The 27,511-nt window shown below is 42.4% G+C and overlaps 1 protein-coding gene across 1 annotated transcript in view; it reads left to right on the forward strand.

Annotated features, from left to right (window-relative positions):
- The first annotated feature begins 425 nt into the window (after nt 1–425).
- Nucleotides 426–27,511, forward strand: part of znf469 (zinc finger protein 469) — a 49,865-nt gene continuing 22,779 nt past the window's right edge. Inside the window, exon 1 of the mRNA XM_084734281.1 lies at nt 426–675. The gene's annotated coding sequence lies outside the window, so the exon portion shown is untranslated. The remainder of the gene's footprint in view (nt 676–27,511) is intronic.

The following is a 27,511-nucleotide window of genomic DNA, read 5'->3' on the forward strand; positions in this document are numbered from 1 at the left end:
TCTACCTATCCTTATTGCATATTTAAGCGCTCCGCTGACTAACCCTAACCTGAAACAACTCTGAGGCGATGTACATTTTCAAAACAAACAAATAATTGTTTGTGGATTCACACCATATGCTGTATGTCACCATCTCTCTGTCTCTTCATCTCCTTCCTCATCTCTCTCTGTCCCCCTCTCTCTGTGTGCAGTGCACAGTGCTGCCTGGCAGGCGGTGGGATGGGAGGTTTTCTTTGGCAGTCTGTTTCCCTTCTCTTGGCTTGGGACAGGCCCTGGAGCGTGCTACTGGCTGGGAGTGTGGAAGGGAAGCGGGGAGGTAGTGAGGGAGGAGGGGAGGCAGGGAGGGAGGGCTTGGGAGGAGGGAGACTGGAGGGGTGGAGGCGTGGTCTGCAGCTGGTAATGAAGTCTTCTCTTTTCATCCTCAGAAGGCAGAGTGTGAGCGGACGGGCCCGGGGTCTGCGCGACTCCACTGCTGTCTGTGCCTGTAAAGTGTGCCGAACGTCAGTCAGCTCTGCTCTGCTCTGCGCTGCCTGTTTGTGTGTGTGTGTGTGTGCCTCAGAGCCCGTCTGCCACACAGCTGAGAGATACAAAGACACCGAGGAGACTGAGACTGAGAGACCGCTACAGTCATGAGGCTTTCCCTTGTATCGGCTCCACAGCATTACTCCTCCTGAGGTAAGACCACAGACTGTCTCCTCCTCGTGTGCTGTTGCTCCTGCCTGTCTCTCCTTCACTGTCTGTCTGTCTCTGTTGATTGTTGTGGTGGGGGGTGGGGGAGGGGGGGGGGGTGTAATGTGGGCTGTCCAGTTTTGAAGTCCCTCCCACTTTAAATATGAGTGTGCACGTACAGTAATGTGCAATGGTAGGTGGGTAGGTGTGCGTTTGTGCATGTGTGAGCATGCACATGTGTGTCTGTGCACATTTCCTGCACTGTTTACGTATGGACGCAGACTGAGTCAGCTTTCAGTGAAAGGTTTATGTTAATGGTGATAAATGGCTCCTACTGGTCAGGCGAGGAAGGGGGTCAGACTGAGGCTGAGACAATCTGGAAAAAGGAAGGTCAGTCATGGGATGGGAACTTTGGAAAGAGTTGACTGGCAGTTGATAGCTATTGATAATTCTGTTTTTCAAAATGTCTTATGTTGCCAGGAACATTTAAAAGTAGAATCAACGGGATTTATCCCAGAAAGATAGTTTGTTGTTGAGTCAGATGTTACAAATGTTTTGAGTTGGTAATCCTGAGCAAAAATAAAATAATGAGAAAAGGACATACAGGCACCCACACACTCTTAGTGGGTCAGAAGTGATGATTGAAAGAGATTTTGTTTATTTTCTATAAGTAAGGAAATTGTTGCACATTATGCCTTTAATATCACTCTCTTTACATTTAATTGCTGGTTTGGGTTATTACTAGTGTAGTATACAGCCATAGTGCATAGTGCATATAGTGCCCTCTAACTTTGACTGAGCTGTTAAATGTTGGACAGGGCAGTGTTGCTGGACTCCAGTATGTGGGCACGTGTGGAGATGTTTATTTACACTGCTGATTGTGGTTTAAGGCAGATGCTATTGGGGCTCATCTCTGTAAATAAAAGAGGACAGGAGACAGTCTGTCCTCATCTGCAGCCCAGTGACACCAGGCTTTGAAGTGATTTCAGTGGATCTGTCCTCCTCCCCGCTGGGCAATTCAGATCCGGCCTGCGACTCACTCACTTTCATCCACATTCCCTTGGAAATCCATCCATCTGTATTCTTTCACTCACCTCCTTCCTGCCCCCATTCACCCCACGAGTTCTTGCGCCCTGATACCCCTTGGTGAGGCCTTCACCTCCCATCAACACCTCTCATATTCTTACAAGCAGTACTCCTATGGTTTTATTCTCCATCCCCACTAAGTCAGACACGCTTCTGGGGAACGGGTCTTTCCGATACCTCTCCCGGAAAAAAAATCTAAGCGACTTTCCATTAGTTTCTGCTGGGCCATGAGAATTATGGTTTCCCAAATGAATAGTGTACAGGAGCCCGGCTTAATTGAAAAAACACAAGCATGGTCTGCCATGAAGGAGACGGTCCTTGTGTCACAGTTGAACTGTGCGAATGTACTTTCCAGAGCTGGCGAGGGGGAGAGGAAGAGAACCAGAGGAAAATACAAAAAGAGCATGAGATAGAGGACAGACAGAAGGCTGAGGCAAATAAAATTATCAAATGAAAGTGTGGAAAATCAAAAGGACTGATTGAAAACAGTGCGGGCACTCTATAATGTAGATTTGGAGGAGAATGAAATGGAATTATCAGGGGACACAGAAAATTATATAAAAAATCTTTTGGAGGAAAAAAGAAAGCAGTGCTGTGTGTGTGAACCTCCACTCTGGCTTCATCTGGTCTGTAAGTCAGGACAGTGTGTATGAAAAGGGGATTTTAGTAGGATGGAATGGCAGGAGGAGGCCATCATGAGACTATTTGCTGGTCATTAAGCCCCAAAGGGCAACAATAGAACCCACAGTAAAACCTGCTTGATTGCAGTCCAGCTAACAGTAACAAGTCTCCCATGATTTTCCCAATGGGGAGTCATCATAACATTTAACCCTACTGAAACAGTCTGCTCAGCTGTGAGTGTGGCTGCATTGTAAACAGACCACCAGTGCGCCTTCAGGGGAGTTTGCTCTATTTTATTGCCTTTCCCATATCTTAAAGTGACCAGATTTCTGAAATGAAAACCGGGGACATTTCCAGTTTGGTGGTACAGTATCCAATGTTATTATATATGAAATAAAATAGAGGGACAATTCCAGTGTCATGTGTTTTGCTTGTGGTAACTGTGTTGTAATAAACTGTGCTGCACTCCAAATACTAACTGCAGTAACTAAATTTTTGGTCAGAATTGAGTTATAACTAAAAAATAAACTTTGTGATATCTATTTTAGTTCAGTTTTGCTTTGTTTTAGAGAAGAAGCTGTTTACAAATTGCAGTAACTACAAAATATGGTCAGTGAAAAAAACTTTAAAGGTCAGTTTTACCTTTCGTTACTGCAATTAGGCTTTGTAGGGCAGTATGATAAAATCTGCCACTAAGTAACCATGTCAGAAAATCCTAATTTACAGTACCACAACTTTCTCCTTCCTCTCCAGTCTTTAAAACTGAATAGTGCACTATCAGATAAAATACTTGGGTTGACAGATTCCCCAAAATACATATTTTCTTACCTGTAGTAAATCAGAATCATTTTTGTATATTATCCCAAAAACATTGTTTGGAATAATAAATTGTCAGGCTCTGTAATCGTATTTTTACCTCTCCTCCTCTATCGCCTTCACTGCTCAGTGATCTTAAAAGGGACAGTTCACCCCAAAATCAAAAATACATATTTTTCCCCTGGTCTATAGTTCCATTTATAAAAAAGATCAGATTGGATTTATTAATTAATTAATTAATTAATTTATTTATTGTATCAGTTGCAGAGTTTTGGTGATATCGGCTGTAGAGATATCTGCTTTCTTTCCAATATAATATGATTAAATTGCTTGTGGTGCTCAAAACTCAACAGTAATGTCTCTTCCAGAAATCATGACCTGGTGACCTTGTGAGCACTTTCATGCACAATCTATTTTTCTTTTTCTCTACTAAAACTTTGTACTAAAACTTTGAACTGACACCAAAACAGTGTAGATGGATAAATATATTGCAGGTAAAAAAAAAAAATAAGTATTTTTGATTAGGGGTGAACTGTCCCTTTAATCCATAATTAAAAATGGGGACATTTCTGGACACAACTCCAGCCACTAAACATGGGGACTGACCTCATAAAACAGGGAAGTCTGGCCGCCCTTCCACATCGCAATACTTGACATATTTTATCAATATCCTCCTTGATTTCTTTTATTGTGTCTGGTGTCTCTGCTGCCTCCCCCTCCTCCTCTGTCTCTTCTCACCCCCTGCAGTCTATCTCTCCCTCCCTCCTCGTGTTTGTGTGTCATGTTTGTGTGGCAACCCCATATGGTGATGATTGAGACCCTGTCATTGGCTCAGATGGCACATTTGTCACACACATGTTTGCCAGCAGCTGCTGTTGCTAGGGCTCACGGGGCTGTAGAGGGAAAGCATCTCTTGTTGACTTCCTCACTGGGTGGCTCATTTTGTTTGTCAGGGCACCGTGACCCCTGACCCCACTACCACCTCCTGTCTCTCACGCTGCCCGTTAATGTAACTCTAGACTCCCCGATGGTCACCACCACCCCCGCTCTTCCGCTGCCACCACCACCACACTCGCACGCATGATTACGGGGAGAGAGAAGTATGAAAAGAACAACTCTTGCAACAGTAGGCCATAGTTAAAGAGTCTTCTAAGGAAACATCTACAGGGATCTGGGATGAAAATTCTCTCTGTAACCAGAGAGTGTGTGGAGATTGAAGGGTGGTCAGAAAGATGACCTCAGGAAGTGTGATTTAACACTCCAAGGAGGGGCTCTTTTTTTATGATTAATACACACTTACATTTTCATCCTACCCTGCTAAAGACTATTAGTCATAATTCCCCAGCCAGTTAATGTGACTGAGACGACTCATTCTCTGTATTAAATCTATCTTGGCGTCTATGGGGCATGGTAATGGCAATAAGGTTGGTTTATTATCAGCTCAGCAGGTACTGTCTAGATCAGTCTCTAAGGTTACGTAACACCAGGGAGGTTATTCATCCCTTAATTCCCATGTTGAGTGATGCAGTCACGACTTCTGACCTTTGTGCCTCCCCTCTGACAGAGCTGAGCTGACTTTCATTAGGCGTCAATAGTGAAAGCTGGGCAGTGACCTCAACTCAGAAGAAAATCCTCATGTCAGTGGTTTAATCTGCCCTTCATCACCTGTGTAATGGTGTTAAGTGACTGATTAAGAATTTAAGGAGGTGATGAGTAAATTAAAATGTATTAGTTCAGTTATACAAAGTTTCGGGGTTAAACATTTGAACCAGCTTGTCTTGGGTACACAATATTATCCATCTCATCATAGCGTTCATTGATTTGTTCATTTAGATTTAAACAAGTGTACAAATGTAATATTTTAAGTAGTGCTGAGCAATTTAGACAAAATCAAATATCACAATATTTTTGATCAAATACTTGAATTTATATTGCAGGAATATTGTAGGGATTACAATTGGTGCTTTTATAACAAAAATGTTATGCAAGAATGATTTTTGATAAATAATGATCAGTAATGTGAATATAATGGCTAAGTAGGTAAAGGTAAATAATGAAACAGCTAAAACCGTCATAAGTGGCATCATTTTACTGTAATGCATCACAATGTTGATATACTATAATACTGATAATGTTGCCCATCCCTAATTTCTGGCACAAAACATAGGGGCAGTCACACCAAAAGAGGCCATACAAAGACAGATACATATCCCTCTTGTAATCTAATCTAATCTATTTACCAATTCCAGTGATTCATAGATATAAAATAGTGTCACCTTGCTGAAATCACCCAAGAGGCTTTAACTGTGTCTTATTGTCACAATGAAATCAGAGAAACTAATTTTGTGACTCTAGTAAACCATGAATTCACTCCCATACCATAGTGTTACAGACGTTACTCTTACAGTTTTGCTGACAGCTATCATCAGTGTACTGTAGAAATTCCCCTGGAGAAAAATAGATATATGATGTGTCCCTCTGGGAACTGCACTCTCCTCTCTCCCTGGTTAGGATTAGAAGACGAAGAGATTGAAATTGTTGTTTAAAAACTCAGCATCAGGAATGAGAGAAAGAATAGAAGGAAATAACTTGGTCATACCTGAATGGCACAAGTATTAAATTTAATAAATAATCAGATTTATATTTAATTTGACAGGCTACACAGATTTGCTCCCAGTCTCCTTAACTTTGATAACATCAGTTGGTGGTTAAAGCTATAATAAACATATTAGAAAGCCAAACCTTAATGTCTTACTGCCTATATAATTTTCAGCTAAACTTAAAGACATAATTGAAGACTTGCCCTCCTGATTAAAAATGTAGATTTTGTAGTAATCTTTTGATATAGCTGAGCATGGGAACATATATAGTGATGAGCTAGAGCGTCCCTTCTCATTATGCTTCAAGTAAACTGATTTTCATGGCCTATATTATCATGGTTTGCAAATGTCATTTCATTATTTAGGCTGTAGATATTGAAGGCTAGGCAGCATGATTAACCTCTGACTATAAAGCAACCCTCTTAGTTTTGTTTATTTCTGTATATAGAGGTAGTAGTCACGTGTTGCATCAGGATGCTCTCAGAGATGAACTGCTTGAGCTGTTGATGCAGACCTGTCTCCACCTTTTTCCCCAGCTAGGCAGCTCTATGAGCACCTGTTCACTCACAACATAGATGATCTCATCTGATTCTTCTTTGAAGGGCCTTTAAAATAAAAGGTGCATCAGACTTATCAATCACTTTATCCTGCGTCTTCTCTGATGGCCTCTTAAGCCAGTGGCACTGTGACTAACCACCTTGAATTTGGCCTGTAAATAGGATTTGGAGTCTGAGGTTTCTTAAGCTGAGTAGACTCAGTGCAGTGCAGATGTAAAACACATGACTCAAAGGAGAGGGGAGTCCCTGAGCTCCTTCCCCACTTCCTTCATCTCCTCCTATTCCTCCCTATCTGTGTCCTCCTCTTCAAACAGGACACATTGAGCATATTTTCCATCCTACCGTATGTCTCTGTTTGTCAGGTCACACCTCCAATCTAAAAGGCCCCCTGAGCTCCCACACAAATCCACTCTCAGACTGATGTGTGTGTGTTATACTGTGCGCATGTATGTGTATGTGTTTGTGTGTACTGTTGTGTACATTTTATGGTTCCACGTATCTGTGTCAGACTGCGTGCGGCACACTATGTGTCCACTGACAAATAACTGTTGGATCAGCCGTCATGTGTTTATGAGACACTTTATCCAACAGGCAGAAAATTGGCCTGAATATTTGCCTGCTCCTCTGCTCCTTCTGCTGTGTGAATGCAGACCCAGCAGCTCTGATTGCTTCTGACAGTGACAACAAGAACAGGCTGCCTGAGAAGACTTTCTGAAGACCTCCTCCTGCATTTGCACAGAACAGTTAGAAGAATGAGCCAAATCAAACAAGAGATTGCATTTCTCTCTGAACTTCTTTGCAAACTTTGTGGACATACTGTTAAAAGGATAGTTTGGATTATTTGAGGTGTGATCTGAGGTATGTATCGATAGTCAGTGTATTACTTACAGTAGATGCCAGTCAGCACAAACCCCATTTGGAGAAGCAGAGAGGAGTACCAGCTTGGGATCTAAGCAATGTACTCCTGTGTACAGGGTCAGCAACAAAAGCAATTTTAGCCACTTACAAAAAGTCAGCCTTAAAAAAAATCTATATAAATATACTGGCACTCCTCTCTGCTTTTCTAAACTGGTGGGGGTCTATCTCATACTGTACAACCCCACTTCAGTTAATCCAATCTATCCTTTTAAAGTTGGGATATCACCATACAAGTAACACAGTGGTTAGCGTTTGTCTGTAGGAGTTGTGTGATAGTCAGTATTGGTGGACTGTAGTGGACTTTTCAGTGTACTGAGATTAAAATAGAACAGACATCTCTTCATCACACTAAGAAAGGCAGAGGTGCCTCAGATCTTCATTCTGCCTGATGCTTGGGTCCGCAGTAGTGACATCAGGTCTTCAGGAGGAGGGAAGCAAGGGGAATCACCAGTAAATTATAGCTCAGGCACATCCCCAGACGCCTTGGCCAGGGTCCTGGAGCTAAACAGCTTTAGGACCGCTTTCCCTTTTTCAACCCCTTTTCCGCTGCATTCCTGTTCTTCCCCTCTCACTCCTGGGTTTCGCTCCAGATGTGGCATTGTTTGGACACATTTGTTTTGGGTTCGGGCCGGTAGACCTGCGTAGAGTCTGATGTCATGCTCTATTTAAAGGGAAAGCCATGAGAACTGGGTGGAAAAGGAGCGCACTGCGGTCTCACTTCAAAGCTTCTGTCTAGGACTACTGATGACTGTCATCCGTGGCACAGCAATCTGTGTCATGGACAGATGACCACATTCATTTGAAGTGTTGACAGACACGTCATTTTGAAAAGGTTCAGAGAGGAGGCAACAATTTTCACAAAAGCAAGAAAAAGATTGATTCTTTTTTGTCTGTTTTGTTTATCTTACATTGCCTACTGGGTTTACTGAAGTTATTTCAGTTTCGCTATTATTTGGAATAATCTGCCACTCACACAAAGAAACAAAACTGGGATTTATTTGTAGGGCTTTGTATTGTCATAAAAATTTTGATAGATACAAATACCTTGACTTCGATACCGATTCTTGAACGCTGCTTTTTTTTTGATACTATAAAATTACTTTTATCAATGAAAGTTACCTTACACGCGATAGTACAAATCTTTAGTTTTCATTCTTCAGATCCTTTTTACACACTCATAGCAATTTCATAATGTAAACTTATAAACCTATTTACCACACTGTGGTTGAACTTAAGTTGGCATTTTTTCATTCAAAGCAGTTTACAAAAAGAAAATAAACCACATCTTGTAGATTTACTCCAAAAATATTAAAATTTGGTATAGGATGACAAGACATTTTTTAATAGTCGATATAAATGAAGCAATTCGGTCACTTGCATAAAAGTATAGAAGTTCAGTACCCAGCCGTATTTGTTTGAAGCTTGCACTGTTGTTTATGGTACAACTGAGTGAAACTTGATACTGGCATTGTTAGATCAAATGAATAGATGATGCCCTCAGTTGAACCAACAAACATGACAGGTTTTTTATGGGTCAGAAGAGTCACATGCTGCTTAAACTTTCATGCCTCTCTAATTAGCTCTGTCAGTCAATGAACCTGGCACCTCATGCCATTGAAGAATGGGATAATGAGTCTCTTTCTCACTCTGTCTCCCAATGCGTATGTAGAGTATAGTGTATTCTGCACTGCTCTATAAATACTACTATAATACTAAAGAATCCATTGTTTTCCAGCCATAGGGGAGTCAGGAATGGCACCTTTTCTTCACAGATGGGTGGATGAGGGGATCATTTCCTTGATGACTGAGCTTATTGTGCCGTCTTATTTAAACTGTCAGTGTAGTGGAGACTCTACTGTCAGATTCCCCATGGGAGCTCTGCCTTCAGCACTGTTTGGCCTTTAAACACACATGTATTTGTCAGGTCCTCTCTAGTGTCCCTGGTTCAAAAAGCCATAAGCTCTAACCCCACTGAATATTTCCGGTTCAAACGGGCATGTTTGCTAGATCTTCATCCCATTCTGTGTGCTCGCTCTTCTTACTCCAGAGTGTTTGCTCAAGGAGTTCACAGTGGCCTCATGGCCCTTCGGGAGTTGAAAGCTGGAATGACATGAAGTGCTAGCAGACAGACGATGGTCCTATTTCCATTCTGTCGTGTGCACATCCTCACACACACACTGACAGTATTTGGATCATATAGAGCCTGTTCTGACCTGGTATTAGCATGCGTCTTGGGTGATCCAATCACATGTGGACAGCTCTAAGTATATGAGTTCACACCTGGCATTACAATGTGTCTACAGATGCATTCTGATTGTATCTCACTTTGCGACTCTATATGTAAATGAACACATGCAAAATGTGTTGTTTTTAACTGGCAGCCCAACAGTAGTAGCCAACATGCTGGAAGAGACGGATACAATTGTTTTTCCACCAAGAGGGAAATAACTTAATATATAACATTTGCTGAATTTACAAAAAGCAGTGAGGGCTCTACAAAGTTTCTGAACTTTTCGTGATTTTTTTAAGGGTGTCTGGGGATATTGTGGTTGCTAGTGCATTCACAAATATCTGCTGAAGGATAGACAGACATAATTTGAATTATAATAAGCCAAATGATCTACTTACAGTGAGTCAGTTGAATAGTTCTAAATAAATGTCTGTGGTTTGAAGTTTAGTTTGTTGCTGTTTGTGCATTTAGGTTTCTGCTTTATTTCACTATTTCATGTTCAGTTTCAGCTGGATAGGGGTCATGTTAAGTGCTGCCGATAAAAACCCAACATTTCATGATTTAGCTGCTTCAAAATAAAGGCATTTCAATAACAAAATAACGGGGGACTTGTATTGTGAAGACTTTATAGTAAATTAAGTCTTCATACCTCTTTTTGGGTATGCAGCAGGGGTAATTGTGTACACATTGCTGAAAGAATGTGGTCACATGCAGGCCAGACCACCTCCAAATGTGATCTGAGCAATCAAAGCTGTCCACTTGTGCTTGGATCACCCAGGATGCATGTTAATACCAGGTCTGAACTGAGCCAGAGACATTCCCTCTATATGTGGCCTCCCAGTGACCTGTGTCACATTGCATCAGGTCAAAAGGTCCACACCTGACAATGCTTAGCATTTCAGTCACTTGTTTGTGAATAGCGTTGTTGCTCCTAGACACTCAGCCACAAGTGTTTTAAAGGTATACTGTAGATCCCTCAGGTTAGAAGGTAAAACTGTCACCTTATGAAAACAGGCTCTTGAATGTTTTTAGAAGCGTTGCTTGCCTCACCTGTGTGGTATGACGGCCTTAAGAATCCAGGTGAGCTGTTCATTTGTTCTCTCAGGTGTTTAGCCAGAACTGTTGCTGCTTTAGTCCAGGGATATGTAAAGATAGAATCAGTAGGATTTGTCTGAGCTGTTCGTAAACATAGAAAGATGGTTGATTGTTGAGTCTTATTCCCAGGATGTCAAATACCAAAGTTTTGGTTTAGAAAAGCGTCCTGACCACTGCAAAATAATGAGAAATTAAGAGCAGAGGACAGGGTCTCTGCAGATACAGACACCACCACGCACTACATGGGTCATAAGTGATGATTGAAAAATATTATGTTTGTATAAGTCTGTGTGTTGCTATTTTTTTTTTTAAGGAAATGTTGCATATTATTCCTTTAAGGAGGTTCTCTTCAAATGAGCTGGCAGTATAGATAGATTTTTTTTTCACTTTTGCACCACACATATAATTCTGTTCTTGTTTTTTGGGAATAGTTATATATAAATGCAGATGTTTTTGACACAAAAATGTGGGTCTTTGTGGGTCTCTCTCTAAAGTTCACTGCAGTGCAGTGCCACTGTGGTCAACATCAAAGACTTACACACAGACATGTTTACACACTCACATGCGCAGACATGCAAACAGACTTTTGGATCATTTATATTTACTTCCATACAAGACCATGAACGAAAAGATGAAATCAGGAAAATATTCCGGCACGTGTGTCTCGTCTCACATACACACTCACAAACAGTTTCTCTGGCTGTGGTCCAGTGCAGGGCCCAGTGTTTCCTCCAGCCACACAAGCCAAGTATTACACATAGTCAAAGCATAACAGTTCAGCCCTGGGGGCAGAAGGTCAAGCACATCTAGGTGATCAGGGCTTCCGCTCCAGATTCTGTTTATGACTATGTGTATACACACCATGCAGTCTGTGAGACAATTGTATACACCCCACACCCACCCTCAAGCTCACACAGCTGGCACAACCAAACATTCACAGTCTGTTTTAGGGGGAGGGTGTGTGTGCGATTGTGTGTGCGCGTGTGTGAACTCCCTCAACTTAAAGGATCCTGAACCGCCACCCACACACTAAAAGTAATGCATACAAGAATACACACTCACAAATTCTGGCAGAGATTTACATGCAGGCTAACACTGCATGGGAATGGAAGCTCTCACAATTAATTCTTAATTCTCTAAACAGATTTAGCCAGACTGGATTGGATTTATTTATTTTTGGCAAAATAATAAGGCCAATTGCTTCATATTTATTCAGTCAGTGCCAGAAGGTCTATTGAAATGTTGCGGTCTCTATCTTGATCTACAACAGCCTGTATCTCTTTAAAAAGCTCTTGACTGTCTGCATTCCCTTCACATTCATCCATTTCCCTTCACATGAGAGTGGATCGAGATGTATTTGTGCAGGAAACAAAGAAAGAGGTCGGAGTATATACAGCCACACAGTAGGGAAAAAATGCAGTGTGTTAACACAAACGTTTTGAGTGTGAAACACTCACTTTTCAAGGGTAATACACTTACTTTTTATAGGGCTAAAACAGGTGGCTGGGCTGCAGAAATGGGAGGCACAGATGGATGAAGTGACGGGGTGGAGTAATGACAAACTTCAGTGTAAATTAAAGTTAAACATTGTCATTTGAGGGGAGTGTCAGACTGGTTGAAATGTACCTTTAATTTGCTTGATTCGGTTTTGCTGTTTGTATTCCAGGTTATGCTTTTGTTTTTACATTCAGGAAAGCTGTAAATTTAAAGGGTTTGAAAAGGGAAATACTAAATCATGTTATTCATGTAAATTTACCACTCTTCATCAGTGGTCAGTCACATCTGCCAAGCCACAAATAAATATTTCACTGATCGCAGAAACAGGAAATCTATCTATCCAAGAAATCCAAGAAAAAAGTCTCATTTAAACATAAAAACAGCCCCAGAGGCAACGTTTGGCTTCCTGTCACAGTGGAGGCAATCCTGTTTCATGTAGCATCTTTTTCTCTGAAGCTGAACCCATTTGACTCCATGCAGAATGGTCTTCTTCATCCACACAGCTGACTGACTGAGTCTGTGTGTACATACTGTATGAGTGAGTGTGCAGCCATGTATACACACACCTACATGTGCTTTTGTTTAAATGGCCCCTTGTGGTTTCTCATGGCTATCTGTTGGTTATATCTCTGCATTAGAAAGAAAGTTGGTGCCCACCCCTCAAGATTCAGCCCCAGCACAGTAGTGTATATCTCATTTCCGTGTTTGCATGTAGCCTTAAACTGCGGAGGAGAAGAAAGCGATTTGTTATGTGAACCATGTGTGACTGCTGACGCAGATGGGAGAGGTTAAAGCAGCAAGGAACTCAAGGAGTGTGGCTTCATCTGCCAATCTATTTCACTTTCCATCAGATGTCAGACATGAGATTGACAGTCTGCGAGATGCTATCAGCTCCCAGACAACCACTGAGGCCGAAAATGACCACTGATTCCAGAGATAAGTGTAGATCTAACCTATATTAGCCCTTGAGGTTCTCCTTGAGACCAGGATAGCAAATGCACTTTTTTCTGGAGCAAATATTGTCATGCTACATAGTCCCACTTTGCTCAGTAGGTTGTAAGAAATCAAACTTTTTTTTGTCAGAGGAGTGACTTTCAAAAGCTTCCATCTTTAGCCAGATCTGTTGAGTGGGCTTGTGCAGCTGGGTTAAACTAACAGCCTCTGTCTGTGAGCCACAGCGGTATTACAAGTAAATACAATAGATACAGATACGGTACCGTGGAGGCGGATGTATTCACAGATTATGGGAGTGATCCACTCACAGTGGGCTAACAATGGCCTCATCAGTGTGAGGTGCAGTGGGTTGGTGCTGCTTTGGGTTGTGTGGTGTTTATGTAGCCCTGGGAAGGCTGTCATGATACATGTTAACACAGTATTAAATCATCTCATGCAGACAGCATTATCGTAAGGATGTTGACTCTGGAAAGCTATGTATGGCTCAAATTCTTCTCAAAAGTGTCATCATGCTCTGTGTATGGTAACTTTATAATGTGCATCTGTGTTTTTGCAGACATTTGTTTTATTCTGCAGGCAGGAACCCTGGAAATTTAAAGTATGTTACACCATTAATTATAATACATGAATGGGATTAAGTAGTTCAGGTAAAAGTTGCAGTAACTAAGAGCTGTATTTTGGCTAGAATGAAGATGAAAATTTTATTAAAAATCTACTAAAGGTGGGTTCACACCAGCCTTGTTTAGTCAGGTTGAACTGAACCCTGGAGCCCTTACCCCATTTGTGTTGGTGTGACCAAGAAATCTCTGCATTATTAAATTATTTAATACCCTCTGTTTTAAGAGACGTTAACATGTGTGGTCCTCTAAAGTCTGCTGATATGTACTATAGAAATTGGGCCATTTGTTGTCTTTTTACTCACCAACTCAATGTCCAGTTTCCACCATACAACCTGTGTTTAAAATCTCAGGACTGTTTGAGTTTTGCTTTTGTGATTGCAAACTGGACCAGTTGGAAAAGAGAGCAATTTATCATCCTCACACTGGCTCCATTCAAGAAGTGGACCTGTAGGTGTGAATCCGCCCTAAGAGGACAACACATCTGAGACCTTCAGCACTTATGTATCAAGTCATTAACTTTTCAGCTTTACCAGTCATTGTATGTGGCAGCCAGGCACATTGAAAGAATACTTCTGCCTATAATTCCCAGAGACTGTGGGCTTAATGAGAATGTTTTCTGCAGGAGGCACAGCTCCAGGTATGCTAACAACATAAACGCTCTGTAGCCCTGGAGCAGAAAGGCTTTTCCTGCTGCAGGTCTGAAAAAGGAAACCTTGGGCTTTCACATTTCTTCTAACAATAGAAAGCCTAATAGTCAGATGATCACCGGGACAACAAATGCCTCTTTCTCTCAGCTACTTTTATTTGAGAAGCTTAAACACATCTAAGGAGCTTAGTTGTCTTGTAGACACAGGCATACACCTGGGAGAGAGGGCTAGGGAATCCCCGGACTGTCTGACTATCAGCACAGAGCACTGATGCTATCTTCCTCCCTCTGCTCCTCTTCTGTCTTCTTTCCATTTCTGCCACTCCCTATGTAAACGCAGGCCCTCAGTCTGTGATGCTTCAGGGGAAGCCTCTGATGCTGCAAGGCAAAGCCACCTCAGTCCAGCCCTTTTAAACCCTCATGGCTCTTTGAGATGCTCGACTGCCACTGTGGCCCAGGCACCTCCTTTTGCTAGAATGACAGACCCAGAGGGAAGCGGTGAGGGGTGGGCAGAGCAGAGGTTTTACTATCAGGTTTCCCTCAATCTACAGCAAAGCCTGGGCCTGAGCCAGAGCTGCCACAGGGCTCTTCATATTCCCAGAGGCACTCATGTGCATTCTGCTTATGAAATAACATGCTTGGCCCAAGATATTCTATTTCATGGAAGACGTTCAGCATTATTGCTGACATTTTGTTTTCCACGATTTTCCTATTGAGTGAGATGAAGGGAAGGATAAGAAAGCGCTGGGGTGGCAGTGTTTTGGTAAAGTAGTTGGATACGTCTGTTTCATTTGAGAGCAGCTCCTCACTGCATATGTTTTGGATAAAGTAACATATCCCACATAGATATTTTTACGTGTGATCAACAATTAGCCCAAATGTGTTCCTAGTTTTCTGACTGCAACTCCCATAGCATCAATAAAAGATGCTTGAGATGGAGCAATTTGAAGTGGTTTGATGTGCTGTGTAACTCACCAAAGTACTGTGTGATTAGACTTCATTTAATCCTTTGGCTTGTCTTTATCACTTTCCCTCCTCATTTCTCACTCTTCTTTTACAGCTTCAGCAAGCTCACACTCTTAGCTCTTTGTTCCTGCTGCATTGTAAGAAACATCTTGAACGTTTGCAGACAGAAATGTCTTTGATCAAGCACACACAGGCCCATAGACAACTTCAAACACAGCTGTCCATCAGAAGGTAAAATTTTAGTCTATACAGTAATCTATGATTTATCCAACCCATTCTCATCCCAACTCATCACATATTGATGTTTTCTCAACGCCCCTCGGCAGCTCACACCCTGTAGTGGCTGTATGAGATGCTGCCAGAAAGCTTTTTTAACCCGTGATTGAAGTTGTGGAACTGTCATAGTTTAGGTAGGTTTAGGCACAAAAATTACTTGAGTAGGTTTAGAATAACACTATGCTTGGGATTATAATAAGTGTATTAGGATATATAATTCACATGACATCACTTAAGGGTCTCACGAGATGATTCTCTGGGGTGAAAGTCCAGAGTTTGTTTGGAAAAGCCCGGTGCATCTCTTTCAGCTGTTAACAGGTACTGTATGAATCTGTGTGAGTCACCGACAACGCATCATTATACCTGCACAACAGAATAGGTTCATTAACAATTACTCCCAAAACAACAAATAGCCGGTAGAGAGTACCAGCGAGGACAGGCTTATTGGACTTAAACATGACATTACACCTGTGGTTTACATTGTAAAACGGTTAGGCAATAAAACTACTTGGGTAGGTTTAGAAAAATGCTCATAGTTGATTAAAATAAGTATGTTACGTATATCATGTGACGGAAGTGATGTCACTCCCATGACGGAGTTCACTTCCATAATGAAACTTAAGTTGCTCAAAACTTTTGATAACTGTACGTTTACTTTTTGGACTCGTTTTCCTTGGTGAAAGTCCTGTGTTTGTTTGAGCTGTCCATCCACCCCACCTCGTCCATATTTTCAGTCCTTATCCTTGTTCTGTCACACTTGCTACCACTAGAGGTCATCTCCCAGCAATAAATCGGCAAATCAGTCGGAATAAGCTGCTTGCATGCAACCAACACGCACATTTTTCTGGTTAGGCTGGCCTAGTCGCCAAGAGGCGGTGACAAAACATTGGTATTTGAGTATTTGGGAATGAGAACAGTCTGTTTTATCTAGACTGCGGATTTTCAACTGAGTTCCCAGGGTTCATCAGTCAGACTTTGACAGAGGGCATTTAAACCCTTCAACAGAGTTGCTCTATGTCACTTAATATTCAATATCTAACACAGAGCTTCAAGTCATGACGGATCTTGAGTGAGTTTTAATGAAAGATTTCCTGCTTGTTGCCTGCCAGCACTTCTACCACGCAATATCACCCGCTGCTTAAGAGCTCACTCCTTCAAATTAAGGGCGAGGGAAAAAGCTGCAATGCTAAAAACAGAATATTTTCAAAGGAATGGGACCATAGTCAAGGAAAGTAACAGGAGCTGTATCCGACTTTAGACCCCGGTATGGGTCAGTGAGAGTGGGACTAGTAAAACCCAGAGGGCCATGTCTCCCCCCTCTCACTTCACCAGTTCAGCCCAGAGATGAGGTGATCCACATGGTGGGGGAAGTGTGTGTGTGTGTGTGTGTGTGTGTGTGTGTGTGTGTGTGTGTGTGTGTGTGTGTGTGTGTGTGTGTGTGTGTTTGTGTAAAGAGGAAAAAGTCAGACTCTTGGTTTTGGTCCAAGACAGGAAAACGCTGAAGTAAGCTCAGCCGTCACCTTCCAGACTCCCGGATAAAGCTCTGGCCTAATTGTGCCTAATACAGTTGTGTTATGTATTCTTTTAACACCCCTTTAATAGTGTGTGTGTGTGTGTGTGTGTGTGTGTGTGTGTGTGTGTGTGTGTGTGTGTGTGTGTAAAAGCCACCACCAGTGTAATGTGGTAGTGTCGCTGAGGAAAGGGTCATATGAGGACAACTGCACCAAAGATGTAATGATATATCAGGCTCTCTTTCCTGCAGCAGATGTGTGTTTTCTGACAGCTTGTTTTTTTCTCCCGTTCCCTGATTTGTGTCAGGAGTGGAGTCTCACCCATTTCATGCTGTACAGACGGAACAGAACAGAACAGAACAGCCCCCACAGGCAGAGGAAGGAGTTTGGTCTGTCGAATGATGTCAGTGTTTGGAGAGGATGAGTGTGTTGGTGGTAGGGGGGTGAGATGAGTCTGGCGGAGGGGAAGAGAAGAGTATGTGTGGGGGAAGTAACACGAGATCCCCCACAGAGATGCTAAACTCCATTACAGACTGAAAGAGAGGGATGAGAACGCTTTACAAGGATGAAGAAAAATGTTCCACTTTTAATCTGTTAGCAATCTAAAAATAACCTCCCCTCTCTGTCTGCTGCCCACTGGGGCAGGCTTGTTAAAGAGTCTGTCTCCAAAGAGAGGGAGTCAAAGTGCTGCAGAGGACCAAACAAAAAGAAAAGGGACACCAAAAGAGGGAGGGATTGAGATGGAAAATGGAGCACAAGTGGGAGGGCAGATGCGGTGTGAGAGCAAAAAAGGCAAAGAAGGAAGAGTGCTGGGAAAGATGTGGGACAGATGAATCTTTGAGAGAGTGAGAATGAGTTCATGAAGCTGCTGAGTGGATCAGACTCCACTCTATGTTGTCAACTGTTCCCTTGGACTTCAACAGTCAGTCAGCCAGCCGGCCGAGCTCGGTGTAGTGCCATTACACACCTATTTGGCCCTAAGGCTTTTGTGAGTCTTGGTGCTGCAATAAAAGCACCTAGTGCTTGGAAATGCTGGAATAACAGACAAGCTTTTACGGGGCCCGGTGGCATGGCCCTTCTCTGAGCATCATCACCACACAAGCAGTGAATCACACACACCACATAGTCACCCATTCTTCAGATGCCTCCCTGCTTTCCAGTCTCAGTCTCTGACTCATAGCTCGCTACTGTACCAGGTCAGCCAGCCACCCAGCCTGATGTGTCATCTTCATCTCTGTTACTGTTACGTTGTTCTTTTTCCCCTGACTGGCAGGAAAATGAATGGAACAGGTGAGTGTCAGTTTGTTTTCAGTGGTGACTGGGATTTGGTGATTTGCGCCAAAGACTTATGAGAAGCGTCTAACAAAGAGGGGAACAGATTCTAAAAATACTAGACGCTGTCTCTGGGACGTTGAGATCCTCCCTCGGAAACTAAAACAATCTTTGGCTTTATTCACTAACGTCCATCTGGCCAATGGTATGACACTTCTCTAAACTGCACACACCCATGCTTTTGTATTTCTGAACAATTTGGAGCAAATCTGGCACAGCTTCGACCAGGTGCATTCACTGTGCTTGCACCCTTCCTCTGATCTGCATGAAAGTACCAGTGTGTAGGATTTAGTGGCATCCAGAGGTGAGCTTGCAAAGGGTCGTATTTAAAGCCAGTGTTTGGTTAGTCTGTTCGTCGCTTGTTTTTGGGGCGATTTTTGTCATTTTATATTAGTAAATTTTATGCTCTGCAGAATGAAAGCCACTATTCAGCAACGCACTTCATTCGCTGAAGACACCCACTAAGCTGGAGGACAAGTTAGAGGAAAACAGCTTGTTGAGGCAGAATATTTTCACAGCTAACACGGTGAATCAAGGATTTAGTTTGACCAAACCGGGGTTGGTGATTGTTTGAACTGTGGAAAGACTAACAAATACAGTTTTGGTGAGGTTTATCTGTCAAGTTTGAATTAAGTGTTTTTTATGATGGGTTAATGAGCGATTATAAGTGCATCTTAGTTCAGTAAAAGAGAGAAACTCAAATGTTGTAGTTTTCTGTTTAATAAGGAAAATTGTTGTCAGAACATTTCCTTTCTTGACACTTTGTGAGTTCAATTTGTTTATTGGGTGTAGAAAATTTTGTTTGCACAAATCTAGATGCAGCGAGGAGGGGGAATACACATACATGAATATGTTGGTGATTGCCAGTGGAAAACATATCACCCATAGCTAACCCTCCGTAGTCCTCTGTAGATAAAAAGGGTTCAGTCTAAGGTAAAGAAAACACAACACAAATTCTTATTTTTAGATTATTATACACTAATGAAAACATACATATGAATATCATATTCTGCCAATAGATCCCTGTAAATCTTACACACTGAACTTTTAAAGACCTGACCCTCAGCTTGTTTGAGTTCCAAATTCCAGTTTAAGCAGGGGCTAGGAAAGTCATCCCATCATCCGTACTGCTTGCGTTTTATGCACACACACTGTGATTGCCAGCAATTACATATTGTTCAGATATTCTCTCAGACGACATAAAGAGCAGAGCAGGCTGCCAAGTACACAATCACAGTGGTGCAATTACCCAGCACAGCTGATAAACGACATATGGACCCTTCAAGTCCAGAGCAAGATCGCACAAATATACTGAAGTCACATACCTTACCAGGGGTGCCTCTTTACTACCGTGATGTCATTTTTCCCCCTTAAAGCAGGGGCGCTAACCACCTACCACCATTACTTTTTTCTTTTTTTAACAATGGAACATCAGCTGGGCGTCTGTGGAGAGATTGCATCACTGAGGTTATTTAAGCCTGTTGGAGCAGCAGAGAAATGAAACAGCACAGAACTAGCTAAGGTCCTGACCAACCAAAAGCCATTCATAAATTCCTCCTAAATTGTAGCCAAGTGCACAGGACCTTTGGTGTTTGGACTGTTGTTGCTTTGTAGTCACAATTACACACAGACACACACTGTCCTCATGCCTTTTCTTCCGCTGCTGCTCTAAAGGAATGACGGTCACCAGTCTTACCATAGAAAGAATGGTATTTTCAGTATAAGATAAGAACATTTCCTTTGGTCGATTTTCCATTTCTATCTTTGCAGTAACTTTTCACTGATCCTTAAAACACCACAACACAGATTTGGATTTTTACTCTCTGAGATTGGTCAATGCTTTTAACAAGTCCTCTCAAAACTTTTACAACGTTATATTTCATTTTAATTGCTCTCCGCTCCTCTGTCTATGTGCATGATGGTGAGGTGGATATGCAGAGAATCTACTTTCTGGAGGAAAAAAACACCAATCAGATGGGAATATATTCATTTGTTATTCATTTCCTGGAACTGTTGCATTCATGTACTCCTCTGCATAGTTTTCAGTGCATGAACTTAAAATGTGTCTTTTTTGTGAGAACAAGGAGATGTTGATGTAATTGTTGGTCTTAAAATTAATTTTGCAGCAGATGAAGAGCTCATGATATGACAAGCCTACATTTATGTTATGTCTGTGATGTGCAATGCTTGCATGCAAAAGCAGGCTTATCCAATGCACATTTAAAATACATCAGACACAGTCAATCCTCAGTGAGTGGAAACAGAGCAGGAAAGTAGGATCAAAGACATGTAAAGTAATCACATTTTACATGTGAACAGCTCCTATTTGTTTAGCATTTCTACAGACTCAAATATTTATACACATTTCTTAAATTATGGCGCCTATTTCTGACTGCATCTTTGACCAAGATCAGGGTGTGTTTGGGTGACCAATGGTCCTCACATGGCCTCTAAAGACCCACTAGCCCTAGATTAATGGCTTTCCTGCTGCCCCAGAGATGCAAGCTGTGCCAACACAAATGGCTGGGCACGCGATACTGGCATGACAAATTGAAGTGAGGGCAAAAGGGCAAAAGGCAGACCACAGCCCAGACTGGCAGTTTTTCTGGTGAAGCTGCACGAAGGCAGCGTTAGGACCACAATGCTGAGCTGAGAGGTCAAAGGCGCAGGGTTACAGACCCTAGCTTGTCCCACTGTCTCAGCCTTTTAATGGTCTGTGACAAGGCTTCCGATCTCAACAGCTTGGCCAAATGGTTTATTCATCAGAGCTGCTCAGGGGTTCAACGCTAGCACATTTCATGCGTATGAAAGTTGACACATAAATTACAGTGTGCTATCCTTACCTCAGCTTGTGAAAATCCAAATGTTTTCATCTGATTGATGCATGTAGCTCTAAAAGGAAAGAAAGCTGGCATAGTAACAGGCACTATAGTCATTTCATTTGTGTTATTGATTGTGATTTTACAAGCTGACAGAGATGTGGAACATCATTACAACAATACATAGTACAACATCTAAACAGTGAGAAATATAAACAGCAGTTCCCACTCCCAGTTTAAAACATGAGCTAAATCAATATTTCACTTTTGTGTATCTTCTATCTATCTTTTGTGTATCTGTGTGTCTCTGATTTATCCTATTTCCTGATTTCAGAAACTATTGTTTCTGGTAATCCTTAAAGGTTTATCAGTCTTGAGTGACTCATATGTTGTATCCTGTCTCTGATTCAAGCACTGGATCTTGTCAGCACAACAATTCAGTGTTTGTGTAATGCTTTACAAGTGCTGATTTTGTGACAGTCTGATATGGCATCACATGCTTGTAGTTTTACCTCCTGCAGTTTAAAGTCAGTAGACTTAATCAAAGTAGAAAAACAGAGTTTGTAAATCAGTACTCATGCTCAGATTAGATTTTCCTGGAGCGTGAAGCATTATGCTCATGCTTACACAGTAGTGGGCATGAATGTTTTTGTGTGTTTGAAGGTCAAGAGGGAATTGTTGGTGGTTGTTTATGCAAAGACTGTGAGGAAGTGGAATGACTGTGAGAACCTGAGTCTCCAACACTCTGGGTTTCTTGTCTTTCTCAGTCACCGAGGAGTAAAGCATTTGAGCAGATCTAGATGCACAGCAGCTGTAAAAATAGGAAGGAGAGGGAAAGTATGATTCATGTGATGGAGGACGGGATTACCCCAGCTTGCTCATACTATTTTGCTGCACTATGAAGAGGATTCAAATGATGTGCCCACGTCAGGCCTTATCAGCCAGCCCCCATAGTGACTCAGATAGATGGAGTGAAGGAAAAGGCAGGTTTGATAAGGGGATAGCTGTTTATTAAGACGGGCTGATAAAATTACAATTACAGTCATAGTGATTTTTATTCATGATGAATTATGTCCTGCTAGTGGTGTGTTTAAGGTTAGCAAAAAAAAGTGTGTAAACTCTCCCTGGTATCCAGAGAATTTTTTAATCTCCTGCCATAAAGTGGCTCCACTAATGCTGGGCATACACTGTACAGCTTTTGAATGTTGCTGTTTAATTACAACTTCTACTATACAAGTAAATTGTCTGCGATATAAAACCACCACTACTGGTCCAATTGTTAAGCTATGACCTGAGTGCTCACACTGGGGTGCAGCTGATGGACTATGCCACACTGTATGTGTAAAATATGAAATACCATATCAGTGCCTTTGAACCATTCTTGTGTGTTACAGTTGTCAACAAAGATTAATATGAAAGTTTCCCAGGCAGGTAGAAAGTTGTTTGCGATCAATAATGCTAACAAGGCAAAAAAGTGCTGCCTTGACCATCTGTGCCATCCTGTGTGCCAGAACTTTATTAAAAAAAAAGAGGCACTCTATTTGCCACTTCATGCAGGTGCAGTGAAAGAAAAGGCACTAATGTTAGGGAGTCAACGTGTGGCTCTGATTTGACTGTGCAAGAGCTTGTCAACGGCTGACCAAAATGCTGACATGTCAAAATGAATCTGAACGTCTGACATCATAAGCAGTTGATCAGTCTTTGCTCCACCCCTGTACACTGCATGGCAAACAATGCCCAATGAAGCTGAAATTACTGTAAGTACAACTAAAAAGCATCATGCAGCTCAAAAATCTGGTCACATATTAGCTCAAATCATGCCATGTATGCCCACCTTAAGCCATGCTTGTATCAGAAGCACTTTAAGTTATCGTCTGAATAAATCACACTCATTCATCCTATACACTCTCAGAAAAGTTATCTTATCCTGGTATGAAAAATGTTATGTTATCTTTATACAATTTATGTAAATACTCTATTAAGTGCTCCTGAACTGGTATATTTTCCATAAGACATGTGTTGAAAAAAAATATTCTAAAGTACACAGCATTCTCTTTGGGTCGCTCTTTGGCTTGGCCCGGTTGCCTGCCTCACACACAAGCATGTGAAGCCAGAGAGGCTGGGCATGGTTGAAGCACAGAAGCCACTTTCTCTATCCCGGCCTCCAGCACTGGTCTCCAGTGAGCCTGAGCAGGTCTGAGGGGAACAACGTGAGCTCTGCCAGGGGCTTTGGTTTGTTCCTCAGCCTCCAGTCAGCCACTGACCTATAATAAGGCCTCCTGTTCAACATGGCAAAGGCAATGGGGAGAGTGGAAAAGAATTTACAGTAGTCTGGGTTGACTGAGTTTGTTGATCAACCAGAGATTAGTCCTGTAAACACAGGGTTAGTAGATACCTTAATAGAGCTCGGCCAGTAATAGCAGTGTTGTTTCTGACAGCCTGTAGTAATTCAGTCTTGGAGAATGTATCTTGATGTACCTTCTTATCCATGCAGGTGTTGGCTGAGCCAGTCGAGCAGAAGTCTGTCTGTCCGGTTGAATCAGTGACGGTGTTGTCTACTTTGGTCGGACCCTGCAGTGATCCTGCTGAATCAGTAGACATGTTGTCTCAGTAGTCCTCTCCTGTCGAGCATTGATTAGATCAATACTTGTGTTGTGTAGTGTTGGGACAGCAGGGACTGGATCAGTACTGGTTCTGTTCCAGCCACCGTGGGTCAGTGCTGCACACTCTCTGTGGCTGAGCTGTGGCTGTATGAATGGCTTCTTGCAGTGGCCGTACAGAGCGTCATTCTTCTCACCCTCATCTGAGGCTGACATCCGAGGGGGAAGCCCAGGGAGCCGGCAGGCTAAATGTTTTTCTATCCCCCTGGTAGGAATGGACGTATCGGGTGCTGTTTTAATGCGTTTAAAGTAGAAAAACAAGGCAGTGTCCAATGACCGAAGGTAGGAATGACAAGGACAGTAGTGAAAACAGACCATGGCTCAGGCTGGTCGCCATCCCCTTGCAATGTACAGAGAAAAAGCGAAAACATCCAGTCCAGCGACAGACTCATCATTAATGCTCTCGGTTTGTTTGTCTTAAGAGTTATTTGCCCACTTTGCCATTTCCCCAAGAATCTTAAATACCCCTGCCCCCTTGGCCCTCATTGAGTCCCTACTTAAATAGTCCAACTCAGTAGGAGTCCACTATCCCCAAGCTCCTGTCCTTCCCACTGTTGCCAGGTCTACATGGGACAAAGTGAGCATTCCAGGAATAGCAGCACAATTCTAACACCCAAACCTACCTGCTCCCCTCCCCCTCAGGCAGGGATTATTTAAACCTGCACCAATTTTCCTCTGTACCTCTAACTGTGACTGTCAGATTCCCATTCAGTGACTGTTTTTCCACAGTAAACTAGAACACTCATTTATCCAGGAAGCCTCTATGTAACTCTCAGCCCGAAGTTGTTCTTTTATCTATGACCCATGCGCCTCTGTTTCCCCTCTTATGTAACAACACAGATGCCAGAGGTATGGCTGTGCCAGACAGACAGACATCATACAAATACTTAACAGCAGCACGTTTCACCTCCTCAGTCTGGGTGCAGCACTGACACAGCTCATCTGTCAAGTACCACTGAAAAGTGGGAATGAGCATCCAGTTGATCTCAATGCCTCAGCGAGGGGAATATTTGTGAATTTTAAAATAAAGCCATCCTGAGGCTGGTAGGGGAGAAGCAGGGAGGAGCATTGGGGAGAGGATGAATAGGGTCCTGTGCTCAGCCCCTGGTTGGACTGAACCCCTCTGTTTGCGCTTTTTTCGGCCTTGGCACACAGGGCCGCCTGTGAGGAGTGGGTCGGAAGCAGGAAGTGGTTGTGTAAGGCGATCTGCAGATGCAGCACAGAGCCCCTTTTCAAAAGCAGACCCCTTGGTCCCGTTCTGCACAGCGACACATCAGGTAGTCCTCCTGCTGCAGCCTCAGTGAGATATAGGCCACACCCACATGGGACAAATAGGCAGAGAGATGAGGAGATAGGAGAGGAAAAGATAGAAAGAGGAGGAAGAAAAATTGAGAATGATGCAGAAAGGGGATTGGGTGCAAGGGGAATGACAGTATAGGCTTCTGCTACTGTGGTCACTGATCAGATAGGAAAAGATGTTTACCAGAGCACTGCTGAGGCCTCTGCCAAGATTTGACATGGCTGCACGATAGTCCAAATTGTTATCCATGAAATCTTCCACTGTAACAAAGCAAGGAATGATGAAAATGATACTGAAGCGGACATGAAAGAGATCAAGCTACAGGTGTACAGCAGGTTAATTTTTCCACAGCACATCATGGAGGAACTTGTTGACCTTTATCTGTCTGTTGCAGAAAAGCTGGTGTATTATCCCATCCCGGATCTGAGGTAGATTGGCAGTCAGCGCTCAAAGCCCCGGGAGCTGGAAATCTGTCTCCTCTCTGCTTGACTTCTTTTCCTCTTCCTCGTATCTCTCCTCCCTCCCTCTTGTGGACTTTTGGATTTCCCAAGTGACCTAATTGTTGTAGGTGGATTGCTGAATTTGGTTATATCTGATTTCAGATCCTGTAACTGCCCAAGGTCATCATTCCCCCCTGTTCGGTATTTATAGATGGTTTTTGCAGCTGCAAATAAAAAGAGCCTCACTCACAAAGGTGGCCCATTGACAAAACACTAATTTTAAACACTGAGCAGGAATTTGAGGCACTCGAACCAGTCCATCACTTTCCCCTTCATTTTGCTGTAATTGTCTTGGCTATTTCCAAACCATTACCATAAAGTGGTTTTGAGCAGGATGCATACCACCTCGTCTCCCGCAGTGCTACACAAACAAACACAGTAAAAGGATAAAGTTAGAATGTCACTAAATGACAGCTCAGCTCAGCTTCACTCGGTATGAATGAGGCTTTTGTTTGAACAGGATTCTTTGTTATTGTTTCCAAGCACTACTTTAGGTGCAACTAAGCCGTTGAAGTGGACCAAAGTGTCGGGGCCCCAAAATAGAAACAATTATTTAATGGTGTTTGTTCGGGCAGGGCAGCTTTTGTGTGTGAGTGCCCATCACTGCCAGAGTGGGAACTACAGTAGCGTTACTGGAAACAGATTTGGTGGCTTGTATTATTGTGACATAGATTTCAGTGTGATGAAGTGATCTGGTCAAATCGATGTCTCTGGCAAATCGTTTAGTTCTGGCGAGCCTTTTAAGGTCTGCCAAAGCCAGGGAAAGCTTTGAGAAGCGAGACACAACAGAGAGGAACATAGACATAGAGTCCAGCTCACTGTCCCACCATAACACTAATAAAACCAAACAGATGAAAAACATGCTTCACTGCCACCAAAGCCCTGCTGTTTTGTGATTATGTGTATTTTTGAATACCATGTCATGCATTGACACGGGCTACTTAGGAAAGCCTGAGTCGTAATTAGGTCATTTGGACATTTCCTTGGACTATTTAAAGGGAGGCAGGCAGGGTGAATTAGGAAAATGCTGGTACTGACTCACGCACGCTGTGCCTGGAATTCCCTCTGTGCCATTGGCCAGGGGACTACTGATTTTGGCATTGGTGCAAATTGGACTGAAGAACAAAAAAGGGAGAAAAAAATATTACGCAATGTTTTTTTTCTTTGCAACCCTTTCCACCCTTCTCTTACCATATGTACTGGAATTGTGTTGGGGAATAAAACTACTCAGGTTCGCCCCAAAACACTTAACTCCAAATAACCTCAGCTCATGGTCTTATTCTTCGAGTTAGCTGTGTTGCTTCTAGCATTAAGCCATGACTGTCAATCATGCGCTTCCTCTACTAACGTCCATCCTAAATCTTCTACAAATGTTTTTGTTTCCTTCTAGCAACAACCCCCACCTGCCCCTCAGTTCCTGTGACCTCATGCCAAACTGAAGAGATTTGCTTCCATGCGTGTGTGGGTTGGAGAAAGAAATAGAGACAGAATGAAGTAAAGAAGTAGGATGATGCATCTGGCATTGTGGTTTGAATCGGAGGAACTCAAGAAGGTGCAAGTTTACTGATGATGGTTTTCAGGCCCTTTTCTTCACCCCACCTTCCTGGTTTTATTTTTTAGCTGTTTCTCTCACCATATTTCATATCATGTAGCATGGCTACTGTTTTTTAAAGTCTATTTAAAAGACATATTGATGCCACGTGGATATTATCTACAGTTGTAAAGACTTTTTTTTAGATAGTTTTACTATGATGCTCAGCTCCAGAGTCGGATCACTCACTTCCTCCACTTTTCATATTTAAACAGCAGCAGTCAGCATAGATATTTCTTACTTGAAA

This window comes from Lutjanus erythropterus, chromosome 13 (assembly GCF_056507025.1).
Source record: "Lutjanus erythropterus isolate fLutEry1 chromosome 13, fLutEry1.hap2, whole genome shotgun sequence".
Taxonomy (NCBI): Eukaryota; Metazoa; Chordata; class Actinopteri; order Lutjaniformes; family Lutjanidae; genus Lutjanus; species Lutjanus erythropterus.